The following is a 19,001-nucleotide window of genomic DNA, read 5'->3' as shown; positions in this document are numbered from 1 at the left end:
GACAATAAAAAGGGATATCCTGTAAAAAGGAAGAATAGATAAGAACTATCTGCCAAAACTAAAATTTAAGAGATGTTGTCATGTCACCTCTTTTTTTAATACCTCGAACATCTTGGTTACAATTTAATCTTACTATAGCCTGAGAGTTTAAATGCCAATACGTGTTTATAGCCCTAGCCCTGACACTAAGTAGATTTGTGGTCTTCAGAATTCCTTTACAATTCAATACAATACATATATTGATTGTCTAATACATGCCAGGTGCTGTGATGGGCATTGGAAGTATGAAGATAAATTAAACATGGTTTTGCCCTAAAGGATTTCACTGAGGATCTGGTTAAGTCATCAAACTTCTTTGAGTGCCACCTTCTCATTTGTAAGAGTAGGGCACGGAAATAAATATTTCATCTGCTCCAGAAACTTTTATTGAGCACCCTTGTCTTGCCATACACTCTAGGAGATATCAAGGAATGAAAATAGGACTGTATCACTATAACAATTCAATTACAAAGCATGTCTAGTCTCTGCCCTTCGAAGAGGTCACAATTATAATACAACATAATAAATGCAAAATGAACGTGAGAAGCAAGTGAAAGGAAGCCACTATTTTTTCTTAAATAAGGAAGGACAGACTCCACAAAAGAAGTAACATTAGAGTAAGTCTTAAATGATGTTTTCATTTATGACATGGCATGTTGGGAGCTCCCATCACTAAAAGGAATAAACAAATTTAGAAACTGGGAAAGAAGACTGTGACCAACAAAATCAGCCCCTCGCCCAGTGGACCTGGCAATTCAAAATCAAGTCAAATGGAGATGGGCAAGATTCAGTGTAATCTTAAGTTTAAAACCAGGGAGAATCTGATTCAAAGGAAAGAGGCATCATGTGATTCAGGCTTCAGAGCATTTGCTGTTCTTGGTTCTCAAGTAAACTAAAACCACTCATTCTAAAGGAGATGATGGAAGTCAGGCACCAGTTTCCCCAAGGGAAAAGGACATATTAGTACTAGGAATGAGTCAGGCCAACAGTCAAGTGCTCAGTTTTTAAGATTTCACTCTGGACCAGTAGGACAGAAACAGGTATCTAGGATCAGGATCAAGAGACAGCAGTACCACATGCTCGCCAGTGTCTAGAAGAAGCTATACACATATAAAATTACAGATTAATTCAAGTCCTCACGTACATGTAGCAAGAAAGCTTTGTACAGCTTGCCACTCCTGAGGGAACATGATCTTGCAAGCCTGGGTATCATGGCAGGAAGCTCAGGCACTGAAGGGGCAGAGGGAGTTGGTCACAAAGAGAAAGAAGGATGAGAGGACTTTGTAAGGGAAAGCACATCATGCACAAAAGCACAATGGTGCACTTCTACTCTCAAACAGTCTCCATCTTCCCTTTCTTGCCCTCCAAGTTGCTATATGCAATTGTTTCTCCAATGCCAAGGAGAGAGCCCCATCATGACTCTCCATTTAGTGAGCCTTGAGTAGTTTGGCAAGAGAAGTAGGATTTGTACACACTGTTTGATGTTGTTCTGATTAAACTAAATTAAATCCCAAACTCTCAATCCCATGGCACAAGGCACAAAATAGAGCCAGACCTGCTTTCCTCAGAAAAAACATCCCTTGACATTTGGACTTTTGAGGACTCTTCAAAACTTTTGGAAGCCTCTGCCTGACTCAGTGACCACATCTTTTCCCTGTTTCCCAATACAACATCATTCTACTCACTCCTTCATTTCCAAGGGTCCTCTATAAAGGTCTGTCCTACTGTGGCCAGTATGGAGCACACCTAGTCACAGCTAGTTATTGACCCCTGACGTTCACCCCACCGCTTCTCAGGGTACCCAGGTTTTACTAAGTTACCTGGTGTGCTGCACCAAAGCCTTCCTCTCTGCCCACCACCCCCCACCCCACCAGCCTCCAATCCACTCCTAGACCACAGTGCATTTGAGGGAAATTCAATCCATGTTTCCTTTTCTTTCTAGAGAATGCATCCAGCATTGTTTAAAGAGGGAGGCAACAGCCAAGAAGAGCTATGTGAGGCCTCTCTTGGCCCTCCAGTTCTTCATTAGGGAGCAAGGAAAGGAGGACTTTGCCAAGAGCAAACCTGAAACATTCCTTTGGGTTCAGTTCAATCGCCTGCAAGTCACATTTCCACACAAACACATCCCCAGGACTGAGGATGCAAGGCACTGTTCAAGGTGTCTCTTGGATGAAGACATGGCAAAAGCTACCACCACAGCAGCTCTGTGATGTATATGAAGAGAATCAGTTTACAGGAGATGATTGTACATTATTACCCTCCAAAACTGACATATGCCTCTCTGAGAATATAAACTCCATAGTTATGAGCACTCACTTTCAGAGAACCAATGACTTTAGAGTTCAAAAGACCAGAGATATCTGTCAGATGTCTCAATCACATCATTTTAAAACAAGAGAAAGTTTAGGCTAAGAGAGAGCAAGGGATTTGTCTAAGATCAAGGGGCTGATCAGAGTTTCATGTAGAACCAAGACTTGTGATTCCAAATTCAGCAGCTTTGACCTCTGCTCTTTATGCCCTGGACTTACACAATACTCAGTGCCTGACACAGATACATTTTCACACTTCAGCCTTTCTGACTTACTCTGAACCAATCCTTTTGAAAGTTTTCTTTATTTATCATATCTGCTTTTCTTGCATTTTAAAAATAAACATTGTTGCAGTCAGAGATCCAAGATTCTGTTACTAAAGTACAACTGGAAAATCTTAAGTATATCACGTAGAATCTGAGAAATCACTAATAAGAATTATAGTAAAAATTTATGACATCAATATAACAATTTCATTATTTTTAGAAAGCAAGGTCCTTGTGTGTCTTTTTAAAATATGTTTATCTAACATGCATTTATTTGGCACCTTCTTAAGGTCTTCCAAGTATTCATGTGGAGTGCTAAAGATTTTACGAAAACGAACAACATTCATTATCTTCTGCCTTTATGAAGGCTCTTGCTGGTGGCCCCTTTCAGCCTTAAACCTCCAAAGTTTTGTTTTTTTGTTGTTGTTGTTGTTGTTTTTTTTTTTTTTTTTTTTTTTTGAGACGGAGTCTCACTCTGTCGCCCAGGCTAGAGTGCCGTGGCGCAATCTTGGCTCACTACAAGCTCTGCCTCCCGGGTTCACGCCATTCTCCTGCCTCAGCCTCCCGAGTAGCTGGGATTACAGGCGCCAGCCACCACGCCTGGCTAATTTTTTGTATTTTTAGTAGAGACGGGGTTTCACCGTGTTAACCAGGATGGTCTCAATCTCCTGATCTTGTGATCCGCCTGCCTCGGCCTCCCAAAGTGCTGGGATTACAGGCGTGAGCCACCGCGCCCAGCCTAAACCTCTGAAGTTTTATAATAAAAAATATGTACCATAAAACCTAAAGTATAATAATAATAATAATAATAATAAAAGAAATAATAATAATAATAATAAATAAAAATACAAAAAAAGAAAAAAAAAAAAAAAACCTCAGATGTCAAGGGAGGCCACTGCTGAGAGAAGCAGATAACAAGGATCCAAGAATGAGGTAGTTAAGAGTAGGAGAATGGAGGAGGATGCTGGAGGTTTTGCAAGTACGTAGGTGACAGAAGTGAGGGGAAAAAGGTAGAAGCCAGGATTCAAGGAGCCCTGCAGATAATACTGGTTATGGAACATAATGTCATAAAAGACCATGTCTGATCATGGACTTCAGAGTCAAGCCATGGAAGTCCAAATCCCAAATTCCCCAGAACTAGTTAGAGAAGTTAACTTTCAACCATTCACCATTCTAAGCTCCTATCTCTTAATCTATAAAATGAGGATAAGCACACATACTTCCAAGGATATAATGCAATCGCAGCAAATTTAAAGAGACTGACACAAACTGACCAGGTATCACAAAATTCCCTCCTCTCTATGTAAGACAAAGCCTAGAAAGACAGACTGTTGCTCTGACCTTCTCTAGTCTATTTTGAGACCAGATGACCTTTTCCTCTTGACAAGGGAGTTTTGGAGATTGGAACCACAAAAGAATCAAATCCCATGGGCACAAGCTCCATTTGACTCTTACAAAATGATACATCCCTTCCCTTCTCATCCAGTGAACATGGTTTTATTCTTCCTATCCATACCTTACCTTGGGCAAAAGTGAAACAAACCCAGTTATCAAAATGTTCATGGGGTGAGGGTTGGGAAGGGGTGAGGGAACATCAGCCTCCTAGGGTTCTGGTCTGTTTGCACAGCTGCAGTCAATTAGGTAAAATTGTAATTGTTTTATACTTTTGCTCAATGCTTAATCCTGAAGAAAGAAGAATGGATGGTTGGTTTTCCTTTTTCATCTTGTTTTGTTTTTATTTCTTGTCATAATATTTAGATAGTATTTGTGTAAAGGAAGGCAATCATAATGAAATGGATAATCAAACAGAGGGCTCTAAGGCACATTTACAAAAGCCGTCACCTCAGAAATGCTTCATTTACCCAGACAGTAGGCAGCAGAGGGCATGGGAAAGTCTGTTTCTATGGACAGGGAAATGATTCATGTCAATCAGCTCGTGAGTCCCTCTTCCAAAACACTTTATATGTAAGACATAGCATAATAAATTGCCCCAATAAGCAAACAGTCAGGATGCATCACATACCTTGGAGGGGCTGAACCTATGCTAAGGACTGAAGGTGCTAACATGAGTGAGACACCAGCCTTAGAGCCAAGATGAGGGTGAGGCGAGCAAGGCACTTGCCTCCAGAGCAAAATTTTGAGAGATGTCAGCAAGATAAATAAGACTGTAATGCAATATTTTTAAAGAATCAAAATTAATGCCAAAAAAACCTATGGTGCACAAAATATCAAAACTTTTGTTTGCTTTTACCTTTGATTATTAATTAAATATGCATTTAGACTATGAAAAACTTTAAGAAAGTCACCAAAAGAGCAAAAAATAATAATGTTAACCTAATTGTAAAAGGAAGCTTACACTGAATGTAGAAAAAAAATTAGTAGCAAAAGCCATATGAAACAAAACAATTATGAAAATAACTTAATGTTTTAAATCTCTCCTTTTTTAATAGAAAACATTTTTGTTAAATATTTTTAATTTTTAAAAATAGACATTTAGGGATAATAGGTTTGCTTTAAAAAATGAGACTTATATTACCCTCTAAAATAGAATCCTTTGATTTGAAATTTGAGAATATGATTGAGAGTCAAAAAGTATTCATTTCCTTTGATCTAAAAATCATGCTTCAGGAAATCTGTCATAGATATAACCAAAATATAGAAACAGCATCATTTGTAACTTGAAAAATAAATTAAAACACCCCCAAATAGTCCATTATCCAATCATTAAAAATGATGTTGATAGAGACCAGGCAATGTTAAAAATAACTACTTAGTAAGCATAAATACATATATACCACAGTAACGACTACATAAAAATTGCATTTAAAAAGCTAAAAGTAAATACACTATAATTATAATAATAATTTCATTTTGGTGGTAGAAATCCGGTTTTCCTCCTTTGTTTCTTTTTTTATTCTTTATTTCCTTTCTTCCTTTTTGTTTTTAGGAATTGTATTATCTATTGTATTTTACATTGTATATTGTATTGAACATTATCTATTATACTGTATCACTCAGGGTCCAGGCACAAAACAAACAGGTGGCATACTCGAAGAAATAGCTCAAAAAGTATTTAATTACTGGACTATTTTCAGAGCTGTGGCAGGGTTAAAGGAAGTAACAAGAGATGACAAAATACACCTTGGGGTCTAACAACAGCTGGGAGCTGTGGCTACTCCTAGGTCAGAAGTAGAGAAAGCAGTTTCTGGAACCAGGAGAGAACTGTAGTTATAGGTGGAAGCTGTCCAATAGGAAGAACCATCACGACAAAAACTGTAGTATGAGATGGGAATAAATATTCCAATCTTTCTCTCCTCTATCCTTCCAGTCTTCTACTAGGGTATTCCATTGGCTGAACTCAGCTGAACACTACAGGGTAAAGAAGCCCAGATGATGCTGTCTGTTGAAGTCAGTTTCCCGAAGCACAAAGCAGGTAAGGAGAAAGGTGAAAAGTGGATCTGGAGGAACAAACAGGATATACCCTGCAAAATCATTGATATTACTATTTCTAAAATAGAAAAAATACACAAATTTAAAAAGTGATGGCATTTGAAACTTACTTCTGTCATCAAATGTGAATAAAAATAATTCCTATATAATAATGTTACTGCGTAACCTTGAAAATCAAAAATGTCTATTAAATTTTTGTCCTTATTATTATTGTACACGTTTATTGTGATGACGGTGGTAGAGGTGATGGTGTTGGGGTGGCCATGGTGGTAGTGATAATGATGGTGGTGATGGCGATAATGGTATATAAAATGGTGATAGTTGTGATGATGGTAGTGGGGGTGGTGGTAGTGATAATGATGGTGATGGTGATAATGGTATATATAATGGTGATAGTTGTGATGATGGTAGTGGGGGTGGTGGTAGTGATAATGATGGTGGTGACGGTGATAATGGTATATATAATGGTGATAGTTGTCATGATGGTAGGGGGGGTGGTGGTAGTGATAATGATGGTGATGGTGATAATGGCATATATAATGGTGATAGCTGTGATGATGGTAGTGGGAGTGGTGTTAGTGATAATGATGGTGGTGATGGTGATAATGGTATATATAATGGTGATAGTTGTGATGAAGGTAGTGGGGGTGGGGGTAGTAATAATGATGGTGGTGATGATGATAATGGTGTATATAATGGTGATAGTTCTGATGATGGTAGTGGGGGTGGTGTTAGTGATACTGATGGTGGTGATGGTGATAATGGTATATGTAATGGTGATAGTTGTGATGATGGTAGTGGGGGTGGTGTTACTGATAATGATGGTGGTGATGGTGATAATGGTATATATAATGGTGATAGTTGTGATGATGGTAGTGGGGGTGGCGGTAGTGGTGTTATGATGGTGGTGATGATGATAATGGTATACATAATGGTGATTGTTGTGATGATGGTACTGAGGGTGGAGTTAGTGATAATGATGGTGGTGATGGTGATAATGGTATATATAATGGAGATAGTTGTGATGATGGTAGTGGGGGTGGTGGTAGTGATAATGATGGTGGTGATGATGGTAATGGTATATATAATGGTGATAGTTGTGATGATGGTAGTGGGGGTGCTGTTAGTGATAATGATGGTGCTGATGGTGATAATGGTATATATAATGGTGATAGTTGTGATGAAGTTAGTGGGGGTGCGGGTAGTGATAATGATGGTGGTGATGGTGATAATGGTGTATATAATGGTGATAGTTGTGATGATGGCAGTGGGGGTGGTGTTAGTGATAATGATGGTGGTGATAGTGATAATGGTATATGTAATGGTGATAGTTGTGATGATGGTAGTGGGGGTGGTGGTAGTGATAATGATGGTGGTGATGGTGAATGGTGATAGCTGTGATGATGGTAGTGGGGGTGGCGGTAGTAGTGTTATGATGGTGGTGATGATGATAATGGTATACATAATGGTGATTGTTGTGATGATGGTACTGAGGGTGGAGTTAGTGATAATGATGGTAGTGATGGTGATAATGGTATATATAATGGTGATAGTTGTGATGATGGTAGTTTGGGTGGTGGTAGTGGTGTAATGATGGTGGTGATGGCGATAATGGTATATATAATAGTGATAGTTGTGATGATGGTAGTGGGGGTGGTGGTAGTGATAATGATGGTGGTGATGGTGATAATGGTATATATGATGGCGATAGTTGTGATGATGGTAGAGGGGGTGGTGGTAGTGATAATGATGGTGGTGATGGTGATAATGGTATATATAATGGTGATAGTTGTGATGATGGTAGTGGGGGTGCCTGTAGTGATAATGATGGTGGTGATGGTGATAATGGTATATATGATGGTGATAGTTGTGATGAAGGTAGTGGGGGTGGTGGTAGTGATAATGATGGTGGTGATGGTGATAATGGTATATGTAATGGTGATAGTTGTGATGATGGTAGTGGGGGTGGCGTTCGTGGTGTTAGGATGGTGGTGATGATGATAATGGTATACATAATGGTGATTGTTGTGATGATGGTACTGAGGGTGGAGTTAGTGATAATGATGGTAGTGATGGTGATAATGGTATATATAATGGTGATAGTTGTGATGATGGCAGTGGGGGTGCTGGTAGTGATAATGATGGTGGTGATGGTGATAATGGTATATATAATGGTGATTGTTGTGATGATGGTAGTGGGGGTGGTGTTAGTGATAAAGATGGTGGTGATGGTGATAATGGCATATATAACGGTGATCGTTGTGATGAGGGTATTCGGGATTTTCGTAGTGATAATGATGGTGGTGATGATGATAATGGTATATATAATGGTGATAGTTGTGATGATGGTAGTTTGGGTGGTGGTAGTGGTGTAATGATGATGGTGATGGTGATAATGGTATATGTAATGGTGATAGTTGTGATGATGGTAGTGTGGGTGGTGGTACTGATAATGATGGTGCTGATGGTCATAATGGTATATATAATGGTGATACTTGTGATGATGGTAGAGGGGGTGGTGGTAGTGATAATGATGGTGGTGGTGGTGATAATGGTGTATATAATGGTGATAGTTGTGATGATGGTAATGATGGTGGTGATGGTGATTATGGTATATGTAATGGTGATATTTGTGATGACGGTATTGGGGGTGGTGGTAGTGGTTTCTTGATGGTGGTGATGCTGATAATGGCATATATGATGGTGATAGTTGTGATAATGGTAGTGGGAGTGGTGGTAGTGGTGTACTGATGGTGGTGATGGTGATAATGGTATATATAATGGTGATAGTTGTGATGATGGTAGTGTGGGTGATGGTAGTGATAATGATGGTGGTGATGGTGATAATGGTATATATAATGGTGATAGTTGTGATGATGATGGTGGGGGCGGTGGTAGTGGTGTAACGATGGTGGTGATGGTGATAAAGATATATATGATGGTGATAGTTGTGATGATGGTATTGGGGATGGTGGTAGTGATAATGATGGTGGTGATGGTGATAATGGCATATATAATGGTGATAGTTGTGATGATGGTAGTCTGGGTGGTGGTAGTGGTGTAATGACGGTGGTGATGGTGATAATGGTATATATAATAGTGATAGTTGTGATGATGGTAGTGGGGGTGGTGGTAGTGATAATGATGGTGGTGATGGTGATAATGGTATATATAACGGTGACAGTTGTGATGATGGTAGTGGGGGTGGTGGTAGTGATAATGATGATGGTGATGGTGATAATGGTATATATAATGGCGATAGTTGTGATGATGGTAGAGGGGGTGGTCTTAGTGATAATGATGGTGGTGATGGTGATAACGGTATATATAATGGTGATAGTTGTGATGATGGTAGTGGGGATGGTGGTAGTGATACTGATGGTGGTGATGGTGATAATGGTATATATAACGGTGATAGTTGTGATGATGGTAGTGGGGATGGTGGTAGTGATACTGATGGTGGTGCTGGTGATAATGGTATATATAATGGTGATAGTTGTGATGATGGTAGTGGGGGGTAGTGGTAGTGATAATGATGGTGGTGATGGTGATAATGGTATATATAATAGCGATAGTTGTGATGATGATAGTGGGGGTGGTGGTAGTGGTGTAATGATGGTGGTGATGGTGATAATGGCATATATAATGGTGACATTTCTGATGGTAGTGGCGGTGGTGGTAGTGATAATGATGGTGGTGATGGTGATAATGGTATATATAATGGTGATAGTTGTGATGATGATAGTGGGGGTAGTGGTAGTCGTGTAATGATGGTGGTGATGGTGATAATGTTATATATACTGGTGATAGTTGCGATGATGGTAGTGTGGGTAGTAGTAGTGATAATGATGGTGGTGATGGTGATAATGGTATGTTTAATGGTGATAGTTGTGATGATGGTAGTGGGGATGGTGGTAGTGATAATGATGGTGGTGATGGTGATACTGGTATATATAATGGTGATAGTTGTGATGATGGAAGTGGGGGTGGTGGTATTGATAATGATGGTGGTGATGGTGATAATGGTATATATAATGGTGATAGTTGTGCTAATGTTAGCGGGGGTGGTGGTAGTGATAATGATGGTGGTGATGGTGATAATGGTGGATATAATGGTGATAGCTGTGATGATGGTAGTGGGGGTGGTGTTAGTGATAATGATGGTGGTGATGGTGATAATGGCATATATAATGGTGATAGTGGTGATGATGGTAATGATGGTGGTGATGGTGATAACGGCATATATAATGGTGATACTTGTGATGATGGTAGTGGGAGTGGCAGTAGTGATAATGATGGTGGTGATGGTGATAATGGTATATATAATGGTGATAGTTTTGATGATGGTAGTGGGGGTGGTGGTAGTGATAATGATGGCGGTGATGGTCATAATGATATATATAATGGTGATAGTTGTGATGATGGTAGTGGGGGCGGTGGTAGTGGTGTAATGACGGTGGTGATGCTGATAATGGTATATATAATGGTGATAGTTGTGCTAATGTTAGTGGGGGTGGTGGTAGTGATAATGATGGTGGTGATGGTGATAATGGTATATATAATGGTGATAGCTGTGATGATGGTAATGGGGGTGGTGTTAGTGATAATGATGGTGGTGATGGTGATAACGGCATATATAATGGTGATACTTGTGATGATGGTAGTGGGGGTGGCAGTAGTGACAATGATGGTGGTGATGGTGATAATGGTATATATAATGGTGATAGTTTTGATGATGGTAGTGGGGGTGGTGGTATTGATAGTGATGGTGCTGATGGTCATAATGGTATATATAATGGTGATAGTTGTGACGATGGTAGTGGGGGCGGTGGTAGTGGTGTAATGACGGTGGTGATGGTGATAATGGTATATATAATGGTGAAAGTTGTGATGATCGTATTGGGGGTGGTGGTAGTGATAATGATGGTGGTGATGGTTATAATGGTATATATAATGGGGATAGTTGTGATGATGGTAGTTTGGGTGGTGGTAGTGGTGTAATGATGGTGGTGATGGTGATAATTGTATATATAATGGTGATAGTTGTGATGATGGTAGTGGGGCTGGTGGTAGTGATAATGATGGTGGTGATGGTGATAACGGTATGTATAATGGTGATAGTTGTGATGATGGTAGTGGGGGTCCTGGTAGTGATAATGATGGTGTTGATGGTGATCATGGTAGACATAATGGTGATAGTTGTGATGATGGTAGTGGGGGTGGTGGTAGTGATAATGATGGTGATGGTGATAATGGTATATATAATGGTGATAGTTGTGATGATGGTAGTGGGGGTGGTGGTAGTGATAATGATGGTGGTGACGGTGATAATGGTATATATAATGGTGATAGTTGTCATGATGGTAGGGGGGGTGGTGGTAGTGATAATGATGGTGATGGTGATAATGGCATATATAATGGTGATAGCTGTGATGATGGTAGTGGGAGTGGTGTTAGTGATAATGATGGTGGTGATGGTGATAATGGTATATATAATGGTGATAGTTGTGATGAAGGTAGTGGGGGTGGGGGTAGTAATAATGATGGTGGTGATGATGATAATGGTGTATATAATGGTGATAGTTCTGATGATGGTAGTGGGGGTGGTGTTAGTGATACTGATGGTGGTGATGGTGATAATGGTATATGTAATGGTGATAGTTGTGATGATGGTAGTGGGGGTGGTGTTACTGATAATGATGGTGGTGATGGTGATAATGGTATATATAATGGTGATAGTTGTGATGATGGTAGTGGGGGTGGCGGTAGTGGTGTTATGATGGTGGTGATGATGATAATGGTATACATAATGGTGATTGTTGTGATGATGGTACTGAGGGTGGAGTTAGTGATAATGATGGTGGTGATGGTGATAATGGTATATATAATGGAGATAGTTGTGATGATGGTAGTGGGGGTGGTGGTAGTGATAATGATGGTGGTGATGATGGTAATGGTATATATAATGGTGATAGTTGTGATGATGGTAGTGGGGGTGCTGTTAGTGATAATGATGGTGCTGATGGTGATAATGGTATATATAATGGTGATAGTTGTGATGAAGTTAGTGGGGGTGCGGGTAGTGATAATGATGGTGGTGATGGTGATAATGGTGTATATAATGGTGATAGTTGTGATGATGGCAGTGGGGGTGGTGTTAGTGATAATGATGGTGGTGATAGTGATAATGGTATATGTAATGGTGATAGTTGTGATGATGGTAGTGGGGGTGGTGGTAGTGATAATGATGGTGGTGATGGTGAATGGTGATAGCTGTGATGATGGTAGTGGGGGTGGCGGTAGTAGTGTTATGATGGTGGTGATGATGATAATGGTATACATAATGGTGATTGTTGTGATGATGGTACTGAGGGTGGAGTTAGTGATAATGATGGTAGTGATGGTGATAATGGTATATATAATGGTGATAGTTGTGATGATGGTAGTTTGGGTGGTGGTAGTGGTGTAATGATGGTGGTGATGGCGATAATGGTATATATAATAGTGATAGTTGTGATGATGGTAGTGGGGGTGGTGGTAGTGATAATGATGGTGGTGATGGTGATAATGGTATATATGATGGCGATAGTTGTGATGATGGTAGAGGGGGTGGTGGTAGTGATAATGATGGTGGTGATGGTGATAATGGTATATATAATGGTGATAGTTGTGATGATGGTAGTGGGGGTGCCTGTAGTGATAATGATGGTGGTGATGGTGATAATGGTATATATGATGGTGATAGTTGTGATGAAGGTAGTGGGGGTGGTGGTAGTGATAATGATGGTGGTGATGGTGATAATGGTATATGTAATGGTGATAGTTGTGATGATGGTAGTGGGGGTGGCGTTCGTGGTGTTAGGATGGTGGTGATGATGATAATGGTATACATAATGGTGATTGTTGTGATGATGGTACTGAGGGTGGAGTTAGTGATAATGATGGTAGTGATGGTGATAATGGTATATATAATGGTGATAGTTGTGATGATGGCAGTGGGGGTGCTGGTAGTGATAATGATGGTGGTGATGGTGATAATGGTATATATAATGGTGATTGTTGTGATGATGGTAGTGGGGGTGGTGTTAGTGATAAAGATGGTGGTGATGGTGATAATGGCATATATAACGGTGATCGTTGTGATGAGGGTATTCGGGATTTTCGTAGTGATAATGATGGTGGTGATGATGATAATGGTATATATAATGGTGATAGTTGTGATGATGGTAGTTTGGGTGGTGGTAGTGGTGTAATGATGATGGTGATGGTGATAATGGTATATGTAATGGTGATAGTTGTGATGATGGTAGTGTGGGTGGTGGTACTGATAATGATGGTGCTGATGGTCATAATGGTATATATAATGGTGATACTTGTGATGATGGTAGAGGGGGTGGTGGTAGTGATAATGATGGTGGTGGTGGTGATAATGGTGTATATAATGGTGATAGTTGTGATGATGGTAATGATGGTGGTGATGGTGATTATGGTATATGTAATGGTGATATTTGTGATGACGGTATTGGGGGTGGTGGTAGTGGTTTCTTGATGGTGGTGATGCTGATAATGGCATATATGATGGTGATAGTTGTGATAATGGTAGTGGGAGTGGTGGTAGTGGTGTACTGATGGTGGTGATGGTGATAATGGTATATATAATGGTGATAGTTGTGATGATGGTAGTGTGGGTGATGGTAGTGATAATGATGGTGGTGATGGTGATAATGGTATATATAATGGTGATAGTTGTGATGATGATGGTGGGGGCGGTGGTAGTGGTGTAACGATGGTGGTGATGGTGATAAAGATATATATGATGGTGATAGTTGTGATGATGGTATTGGGGATGGTGGTAGTGATAATGATGGTGGTGATGGTGATAATGGCATATATAATGGTGATAGTTGTGATGATGGTAGTCTGGGTGGTGGTAGTGGTGTAATGACGGTGGTGATGGTGATAATGGTATATATAATAGTGATAGTTGTGATGATGGTAGTGGGGGTGGTGGTAGTGATAATGATGGTGGTGATGGTGATAATGGTATATATAACGGTGACAGTTGTGATGATGGTAGTGGGGGTGGTGGTAGTGATAATGATGATGGTGATGGTGATAATGGTATATATAATGGCGATAGTTGTGATGATGGTAGAGGGGGTGGTCTTAGTGATAATGATGGTGGTGATGGTGATAACGGTATATATAATGGTGATAGTTGTGATGATGGTAGTGGGGATGGTGGTAGTGATACTGATGGTGGTGATGGTGATAATGGTATATATAACGGTGATAGTTGTGATGATGGTAGTGGGGATGGTGGTAGTGATACTGATGGTGGTGCTGGTGATAATGGTATATATAATGGTGATAGTTGTGATGATGGTAGTGGGGGGTAGTGGTAGTGATAATGATGGTGGTGATGGTGATAATGGTATATATAATAGCGATAGTTGTGATGATGATAGTGGGGGTGGTGGTAGTGGTGTAATGATGGTGGTGATGGTGATAATGGCATATATAATGGTGACATTTCTGATGGTAGTGGCGGTGGTGGTAGTGATAATGATGGTGGTGATGGTGATAATGGTATATATAATGGTGATAGTTGTGATGATGATAGTGGGGGTAGTGGTAGTCGTGTAATGATGGTGGTGATGGTGATAATGTTATATATACTGGTGATAGTTGCGATGATGTTAGTGTGGGTAGTAGTAGTGATAATGATGGTGGTGATGGTGATAATGGTATGTTTAATGGTGATAGTTGTGATGATGGTAGTGGGGATGGTGGTAGTGATAATGATGGTGGTGATGGTGATACTGGTATATATAATGGTGATAGTTGTGATGATGGAAGTGGGGGTGGTGGTATTGATAATGATGGTGGTGATGGTGATAATGGTATATATAATGGTGATAGTTGTGCTAATGTTAGCGGGGGTGGTGGTAGTGATAATGATGGTGGTGATGGTGATAATGGTGGATATAATGGTGATAGCTGTGATGATGGTAGTGGGGGTGGTGTTAGTGATAATGATGGTGGTGATGGTGATAATGGCATATATAATGGTGATAGTGGTGATGATGGTAATGATGGTGGTGATGGTGATAACGGCATATATAATGGTGATACTTGTGATGATGGTAGTGGGAGTGGCAGTAGTGATAATGATGGTGGTGATGGTGATAATGGTATATATAATGGTGATAGTTTTGATGATGGTAGTGGGGGTGGTGGTAGTGATAATGATGGCGGTGATGGTCATAATGATATATATAATGGTGATAGTTGTGATGATGGTAGTGGGGGCGGTGGTAGTGGTGTAATGACGGTGGTGATGCTGATAATGGTATATATAATGGTGATAGTTGTGCTAATGTTAGTGGGGGTGGTGGTAGTGATAATGATGGTGGTGATGGTGATAATGGTATATATAATGGTGATAGCTGTGATGATGGTAATGGGGGTGGTGTTAGTGATAATGATGGTGGTGATGGTGATAACGGCATATATAATGGTGATACTTGTGATGATGGTAGTGGGGGTGGCAGTAGTGACAATGATGGTGGTGATGGTGATAATGGTATATATAATGGTGATAGTTTTGATGATGGTAGTGGGGGTGGTGGTATTGATAGTGATGGTGCTGATGGTCATAATGGTATATATAATGGTGATAGTTGTGACGATGGTAGTGGGGGCGGTGGTAGTGGTGTAATGACGGTGGTGATGGTGATAATGGTATATATAATGGTGAAAGTTGTGATGATCGTATTGGGGGTGGTGGTAGTGATAATGATGGTGGTGATGGTTATAATGGTATATATAATGGGGATAGTTGTGATGATGGTAGTTTGGGTGGTGGTAGTGGTGTAATGATGGTGGTGATGGTGATAATTGTATATATAATGGTGATAGTTGTGATGATGGTAGTGGGGCTGGTGGTAGTGATAATGATGGTGGTGATGGTGATAACGGTATGTATAATGGTGATAGTTGTGATGATGGTAGTGGGGGTCCTGGTAGTGATAATGATGGTGTTGATGGTGATCATGGTAGACATAATGGTGATAGTTGTGATGATGGTAGTGGGGGTGGTGGTAGTGATAATGATGGTGGTGATGGTGATAATGGTATATATAATGGGGATAGTTGTGATGATGGTAGTGGGGGTGGTGATAGTGATAATGATGGTGGTGATGGTGATAATGGTATATATAATGCTGATAGTTGTGATGATGGTAGTGGAGATGGTGTTAGTGATAATGACGGTGGTGATGGTGATAATGGTATATATAATTGTGATAGTTGTGATGATAATAGTGGGTGCGGTGGTAGTGGTGTAACGACGGTGGTGATGGTGATAAAGGTATATATGATGGTGATAGTTGTGATGATGGTATTGGGGATGGTGGTAGTGATAATGATGGTGGTGACGATGATAATGGTATATATAATGGTGATAGTTGTGATGATGGTAGTTTGGGTGGTGGTAGTGGTGTAATGACGGTGGTGATGGTGATAACGGTATATATAATAGTGATAGTTGTGATGATAGTAGTGGGGGTGGTGGTAGTGATAATGATGGTGGTGATGGTGATAATGGTATATATAATGGTGATAGTTTTGATGATGGTAGTCAGGGTGGTGGTAGTGATAATGATGGTGGTGATGGTGATAATGACATATATAATGGTGACATTTCTGATGGTAGTGTCGGTGGTGGTAGTGATAATGATGGTGGTGATGGTGATAATTGTATATATAATGGTGACAGTTGTGATGATGATAGTGGTGGTGGTGGTAGTCGTGTAATGATGGTGGTGATGGTGATAATGTTATATATACTGGTGATAGTTGCGATGATGGTAGTGTGGGTAGTAGTAGTGATAATGATGGTGGTGATGGTGATAATGGTATGTTTAATGGTGATAGTTGTGATGATGGTAGTGGGGATGGTGGTAGTGATAATGATGGTGGTGATGGTGATAATGGTATATATAATGGTGATAGTTGGGATGATGGTAGTGGGGGTGGTGGTAGTGATAATGATGGTGGTGATGGTGATAATGGTATATATAATGGTGATAGTTGTGCTAATGTTAGTGGAGGTTGTGGTAGTGATAATCATAGTGGTGATGGTGATAATGGTATATATATTGGTGATAGCTGTGATGATGGTAGTGTGGGTGGTGTTAGTGATAATGATGGTGGTGACGGTGATAATGGCATATATACTGGTGATAGTTGTGATGATGGTAATGATGGTGGTGATGGTGATAACGGCATATATAATGGTGATATTTGTGATGATGGTAGTGGGGGTGGCAGTAGTGATAATGATGGTGGTGATGGTGATAATGGTATATATAATGGTGATAGTTTTGATGATGGTAGTGGGGGTGGTGGTAGTGATAATGATGGTGGTGATGGTCATAATGGTATATATAATGGTGATAGTTCTGATGATGGTAGTGGAGGTGGTGGTAGTGGTGTAATGATGGTGGTGATGGTGATAATGATATATATAATGGTGATAGTTGTGATGATGGTATTGGGGGTGGTGGTAGTCATAATGATGGTGGTGATGGTGATAATGGTATATATAATGGTGATAGTTTTGATGATGGTAGTCAGGGTGGTGGTAGTGATAATGATGGTGGTGATGGAGATAATGGTATATATAATGGCGATAGTTGTGATGATTTTAGAGGGGCTGGTGGTAGTGATAAAGATGGTGGTGATGGTGATAATGGTATATATAATGGTGATAGTTTTGATGATGGTAGTGGGGGTGGTGGTAGTGATAATGATGGTGGTGATGGTCATAATGGTATATATAATGGTGATAGTTCTGATGATGGTAGTGGAGGTGGTGGTAGTGGTGTAATGATGGTGGTGATGGTGATAATGATATATATAATGGTGATAGCTGTGATGATGGTATTGGGGGTGGTGGTAGTGATAATGATGGTGGTGATGGTGATAATGGTATATATAATGGTGATAGTTGTGATGATGGTAGTTTGGGTGGTGGTAGTGGTGTAATGATGGTGTTGATGGTGATAATTGTATATATAATGGTGATAGTTGTGATGATGGTAGTGGGGCTGGTGGTAGTGATAATGATGGTGGTGATGGTGATAATGTTATATATAATGGTGATAGTTGTGATGATGTTAGTGGGGGTGGTGGTAGTGATAATGATGGTGGTGATGGTGATAATGGTATATATAATGGTGATAGCTGTGATGATGGTAGTGGGGGTGGTGGTAGTGATAATGATGGTGGTGATGGTGATAATGGCATATATAATGGTGATAGTTGTGATGATGATAATGATGGTGGTGATGGTGATAATGGCATATATAATGGTGATACTTGTGATGATGGTAGTGGGGGTGGCAGTAGTGATAATGATGGTGGTGATGGTGATAATGGTATATATAATGGTGATAGTTTTGATGATGGTAGTGGGGTGGTGGTAGTGATAATGATGGTGGTGATGGTCATAATGGTATATATAATGGTGATAGTTGTGATGATGGTAGTGGGGGCGGTGGTAGTGGTGTAATGACGGTGGTGATGGTGATAATGGTATATATAATGGTGATAGTTGTGATGATGGTATTGGGGGTGGTGGTAGTGATAATGATGGTGGTGATGGTGATAATGGTATAATATAATGGTGATAGTTGTGATGATGGTAGTGGGGCTGGTGGTAGTGATAATGATGGTGGTGATGGTGATCATGGTATATATAATGGTGATAGTTGTGATGATGGTAGTGGGGGTCCTGGTAGTGATAATGATGGTGTTGATGGTGATCATGGTATACATAAAGGTGATAGTTGTGATGATGGTAGTGGGGGTGGTGGTAGTGATAATGATGGTGGTGATGGTGATAATGGTATATATAATGGGGATAGTTGTG

The 19,001-nt window shown here is 40.1% G+C and overlaps 1 long non-coding RNA gene across 2 annotated transcripts in view; it reads right to left on the bottom strand.

Annotated features, from left to right (window-relative positions):
- Positions 1-5,623: 5,623 nt before the first annotated feature.
- LOC134760893 (uncharacterized) overlaps positions 5,624-19,001 on the bottom strand; it is a 39,862-nt gene continuing 26,484 nt past the window's right edge. For both annotated transcript variants that reach the window (XR_010138947.1, XR_010138946.1), the window contains one exon: positions 5,624-6,072. This is a non-coding gene — a long non-coding RNA (uncharacterized LOC134760893). The remainder of the gene's footprint in view (positions 6,073-19,001) is intronic.

Source organism: Pongo abelii, chromosome 1 (assembly GCF_028885655.2).
Source record: "Pongo abelii isolate AG06213 chromosome 1, NHGRI_mPonAbe1-v2.0_pri, whole genome shotgun sequence".
NCBI classification, from domain to species: domain Eukaryota; kingdom Metazoa; phylum Chordata; class Mammalia; order Primates; family Hominidae; genus Pongo; species Pongo abelii.
Note: the sequence above shows the minus strand (reverse complement) of the source record. Positions and strands in the feature narration are given on the sequence as shown.